The following is a 6,000-nucleotide window of genomic DNA, read 5'->3' on the forward strand; positions in this document are numbered from 1 at the left end:
CCACCATGGCTGGCAACGCATTCCATATGCTCACAACTCCTTTGTTCAACCTCCATTGCATTTATAAAAACAACAAAGAGCACAGGCCCAAGAACAGAGACCTGCGGGACACCACTCTCCGCTGACCTCCAGAGAGAATACTTTGCATCTACAGCCACTCTCTGCCTTCCACTGCCAACTAGTTCTGAATCTAGAGAGCCAAATCTCCCTGTATCCTATAGCTCCTGACTTTATGAAGGAGCCAACCATGGAGAACATTAGCAAATGTCTTACTGAAGTCCGTGTACACCACATCCACTGTTCAATCTTCATCAATCATTCTCCTAAACTGCTCAATGAACTCAATAAGATTTGTAAAGCATGACCTGCCCCTCACAAATCAATGCTAACTGCCTTTAGTCATGCTATTCGGTTCCAAACAGTCATAAATACTATACCTCAGATTTACTAAATCTTGCTGACCACAGACGTGAGTCTGACTGGTGTGTAATTTCCACGTATTTCCATATCGCCCTTTTTGAAAAGGGGAACAATATTCGCCTCCCTCCAATCGTCTGCCACCACTCCCAAGGAGAGCAAGGAAGTAAAGATCTTCGGCAACGGCTTAGCAACCTCCTTTCTCGCTTCCTTCAGCAACCTTGGACAAGTCTGGTCGGGCCCTGGGGACTTAGCAATCCTAAGCTTTGCCAAAGTTTCCAGCACATCAACTTCCTCAATCTTGATCTCTTCAAGCCTGCTTCCCTGCTCCGCAATGTTCTCATTCACAACTAGGTCCCTTTCCTTTGCGAAAACCGAAGTGGAAACGTCATTTCGGGCCCCTCTATCTGCTCAGATTCCATGCACACTTTCCCTCCCCTATCCCTGATTGGCCCTACATTCTCCCTGATCATTCTCTTATCCCTCACCTAAGAGTAAAATGCCTTTGGGTTCTCCCTCACATTCCTGCTAAGTCTTTCTCTTGCCCCATCCTGGTTATTCGCAGTTCATTTTTGAGCTCCTTCCTAGCAAGTCTGTAGTCCTCTAAAGCTGTGTGAGACCGTTGCTTCCTTCACCTTATGTAAGCTGCCAGGGATTTACCATAGGATTCTCTGGGAAGCCAGGGAGGAGATTGTCAAGCCTTTGACGTTGATCTTTATGTCGCTATTGTCTTCAGGAATGATACCAGAAGATTGGAGGATAGCAAACGTTGTTCCCTTGTTCAAGAAGAGGAGTAGAGACAAGCCCGGGAATTATAGGCCTGTGAACCTTACTTCAACTGTGGGTAAAGTGATGGGAAGGGTTATAAGAGATAAGTTTTATAATCATCTGGAAAGGTTTAAGTTGATTAGGACAGTCAACACAATTTTCTGAAGGAATAGGTTGTGCCTCACAAAACGTATTGCGTTCTTTGAGAAGGTGACCAAACAGATGGATGAGTGTAAAGTGCTTAATGTGGTGTGTATGGATTTCATTAAGGCGTTTGATGACGGTTGGCTATTGCACAAAATACAGAAGCATTGGATTGAATATGATTTAGAAGCTTGGATCAGAAATTGGCTAGGTTGATGGGAAATATTCATCCTTGAGTTTGGTTACTATAGAATAACGCAAGGATCTGATTTGGTTACACTGATTTTCTGACATTTTTATAAATGACATGGATGAGAGCATAGAAGGATAGGTTAGAAAATTTGCAGATGACAATCACATCAGAAGAGTTATGGATAGTGATTACGGATGTTATAGGTTACAGTGTCATAGCAAAGCTGCAGAGCTGGGCTGAGAGATGGCAAGTGGAGTTTAATGTGAAAGAGTGCGAGGTGATTCACTTTGCATGGAGTAACAGGAATGCCAAGCACTGGGAAAATGCTAAGATTTTTCGTAGTGCAGATGAGCAGAGAAATCTCGGTGTGCAGGTACATAGATCCTTGAAAGTTGCCATCCAGGTTGATCAGGTTTAGAAAGCATATGGTGTGCTAGCTTTCATTGGTAGAAGAATTGACTTTCGGAACTATGAGTTCATGCTACAGCTGTACAAAACTTTCGTGCGGCCACATTAAGAGTATTGCCTGCAGTTCTGGTCACCACATTATAGGAAGGATGTGGAAGCTTTGGAAAGGATTCAGAGGAGATTGACCAGAATGTATTTCTGTTATGGAGGGAAGTTCGTGCGAGAAAAAGGGTGAAGGACATGTGGCTGTTTTTGTTAGAAAGAAGAGGGTAGAGAGTTCACTTAATATAGATATTCAAGATGATCATTGATTTACAGTGAGAGCATATTCCTCGGATGGCCATGGAGAACGGTCAGGAAAATGGGACTGAGACCGAGATGACTTCAGCCATGACTGTATTAAATGGCGGAGCAGTCTCGAGGGTCTGGATTCCGATTGATGCTCCTCGTTATTATTCAGCCCTTCGACCATGTTACACAGGAATGGGGAGGACTGGTTATCAAACTGGAAGCAGGCACTCCGGATAAATTGGTCTAAATCAGTTGGACTGAACGTAACCAGTGGAGTCACACAGTGACCACTGTTGGGTCCTCAACTCTCTACAGTCTACGTCAATTATCAGGAGGAATGGAACAAATGTACTGCAACTAGGTTTGTCGATGAAACCAAGATAAACAACAAACTAAATTATCAAGGGAAGGTGGAGAGTCTGCAAATAGATATAGACAGATAATCGTTTGACAGGTGGAATATAACATGATATATAATTCTCAAGCGCCCTTACTGAGCCTTCACATTTCATCTTTGGAAAAAGTCTCATTCCTCCTCATGACAATAGTTGAAACTTCTTTCATAAACCACTTCTCCCTCGCTCGACCACTTCATGCCTGTCTGACAGGTAAAAACAATGACTGTTCCTCTGCCCTGACTCTATGCTACTTTCTATGCTACACCCACCCTCCTCTAGCTTATCTCTCCACGCTTCAGGTTCTTTGTCTTTATTCCTGATGAAGGGCCTTTGCACGAAACATCGATTTTACTGCTACTCGGATGCTGCCTGAACTGCTGTGCTCTTCCAGCACCACTAATCCAAAACCTGTCTGACAGGTATCTACTTATCGAGGACACGCAGTATCTGTTCCTTGAGCACACTCCACATTTCAATTGTGCCCATCAGCTAAAGTTTTCTTCCCCATCCTATGAATCCTAAATCCTGCGTAATCGCGTCATAATTGCCTTTCCCACAGCTATAACGACTGCCCTGCGATATATATCTATCCATTTCCATCACAAAAGTTAACATAACGAAATTGTGGTCTCAATCATCAAAGTGCTCACCTACCTCCCAATCTAAAACCTGGCCTAGTTCATTAACCAGTATTAAATCCAATGTGGTCTCGTTCCTTGTTGGCCTATCGATATGGCCTACTATATCAAGAAACTTTCTGCACACATTATACAAAAGCTCACCCATTCAAAGTATATGAACTATCGTATTTCCAGTTGATATACGTAAGGTTGAATTCCCCCCCTCCAGCCCATAACAACTACCGTGTTCCTTCGCCCCTATCCAGAATCATCTTTGCAAAACATTCCTCTACATCTCTGGAACTATTCGTACTCCTATGGAAATTCCCAACAGGGTGACCTCTCGTTCCTGTTTCTGACCTCAGCCCATTCTACCTCAGTAGATGAGTCTGCATCAATCGTCCTTTCTGCCACCGTAATATTGTCTTTGGCTAACAATGTCATACCTTCCCCTGTTTACCACCTTCCATGTTCTTACTGAAACATCTAAACGCTGGAATCTGCAACAATCATTACAGTCCTCCTCTAGTCAAGTCTCCGAAATGGCCACAACATCGAAGTCCCAGAGACCACCCTGCCGCATGTTCACTCTTCTTATTCTGGATGCTCCAGCCATTGAAGTAGACACACCCTTCACGCCACTTTCCTGCTTGCCGGTCCCCTCTTGCGATCTTGAAACCATATTCATGACCACATTAAACTCAACTTTCTGTATACTGGAGCTATAATTCAGATTCCCATACCCCCGCTGAATTTGTTTAATTCCTCCTGAATAACATTAACTAATCCACCCCTGCCGCCCCCCAGGACATTGGTACCCCTCCCACAGAATCTCCTGTCCATACCCTAACTATGGAGTCGCCAATGACTAATGCTCCACTCCTCTACCCCCTTCCCTTCTGAGCAACAGGACAGATTCTGCGCCAGAGACCTGTGCCCCAGGTCGTGCCTGACAAACCTGTTGGAATTCTTTGAAGAGGTGACAAGTAGGTTAGACTAGGGAAACCCAGTGGATATGGTCTATCTAGACTTCTAAAAGGCCTTTGAGAAGGTGTCACATGGGAGACTGCTGAGCAAGGTAAGGGCCCATGGTGTTCGAGGTGACCTACTGGTATGGATTGAGGAGTGGCTGTCTGACAGAACGCAGAGAGTTGGGATAAAATATTTTTTTTTGCAATGGCAGCTGATGACAAGCGGTGCCCCGCAGGGTTTAGTGTTGGGGCCGCAGCTCTTCACATTATATATTAATGATTTGGATGAATGGACTGGGGGCATTCTAGCAATGTTTGCCGATGATACGAAGTTCGGTGGACAGGCAGGTAGTACTGAGGAAGTGGGGAGGCTGCAGAAGGATCTAAACAGTTTGGGAGAGTGGTCCAGGAAATGGCTGATGGAATTCAATGTGAGCAAATGCGAGGTTTGCACTTTGGAAAAAAGAACGCAAGCATGCACTACTTTCTAAACGGTGAGAAAATTCATAAAGCCAAAGTACAAAGGGATCTGGGAGTGCTAGTCGAGGATTCTCTAAATGTAACCATGCAGGTTGAGTCTGTGATTAAGAAAGCGAATGCAATGTTGTCATTTATCTCAAGAGGTTTGAATATAAAAGCACCGTTGTGCTACTGAGACTTTATAAAGCTCTGGTTAGGTCCCATTTGGAGTACTGTGTCCAGTTTTGGTCCCCACACCTCAGGAAGGACATACTGGCACTGGAGCATGTCCAGCGGAGATTCACACGGATGATCCCTGGAATGGTAGGTCTAACATACGAGGAACGGCTGAGGATACTGGGATTGTATACATTGGAGTTCAGAAGATTAAGGGGAGATCTAATAGAAACTTATAAGATAATACATGGCTTGGAAAGGGTGGACGCTAGGAAATTGTTTCCGTTCGGCGAGGAGACTAGGACCCGTGGACACAGCCTTAGAATTAGAGGGGGTAAATTCAGAACAGAAATGCGGAGACATTTCTTCAGCCAGAGAGTTGTGGGCCTGTGGAATTCATTGCCGCAGAGTGCAGTGGAGGCAGGGACGCTAAATGTCTTCAAGGCAGAGATTGATAAATTCTTGATGTCACAAGGAATTAAGGGCTATGGGTAGAATGCGGGTAACTGGAATTGAAATGCCCATCAGCCATGATTGAATGGCGGAGTGGATTCGATGCGCTGAATGGCCTTACTTCCCCTCCTAGGTCATATGGTCTTATGGATATTCAGATGGGGTTACAGGGAGTTATAGCAGAGTAAGAGTGAGGATACAACTCATACTGAGCTGATACAGAGATGATGGGCTGCATTCCAACCATCTTTGCTGAAATTATTCAGAGAAACGTATTGAAAATGTTCAGAGATTGAGGAGACAATTTTGGCCATAAAATGCGCAGACAATGTCATAATTAATAAACTATTCCTATTTTTTCTTCAAGTGTAACTGTATCTCAAATGCCTTTTAAATCAAAATAACTTTGATGAGATCCATGCATTTATTTTCATAACTTAAAGAAGGAACCGAATCCAGTGTAATACATGTATCACTGGCACAAGTAATGGGAACAGGACTGGAGATATTGTCCAAATATAACCGGATTCAACATCTAGGCCAATCAAACAATAAAGCAAAATATTAGTGATAGTGGAAATATGAAATGCAAATGCAAAATGATGGAGAAATGCAACAGATGACGCAGGATCTGGGCAGAGACACGAAGTTAACATATCGATTCTGAAATGAACCTGTTCTGAACAAGTCAAATTGGATTA

The sequence above is a fragment of the Chiloscyllium plagiosum genome, unplaced genomic scaffold (assembly GCF_037043375.1).
Source record: "Chiloscyllium plagiosum isolate Xiang-an unplaced genomic scaffold, Cpla_swu_hap1 HiC_scaffold_36, whole genome shotgun sequence".
Lineage (NCBI taxonomy): Eukaryota > Metazoa > Chordata > Chondrichthyes > Orectolobiformes > Hemiscylliidae > Chiloscyllium > Chiloscyllium plagiosum.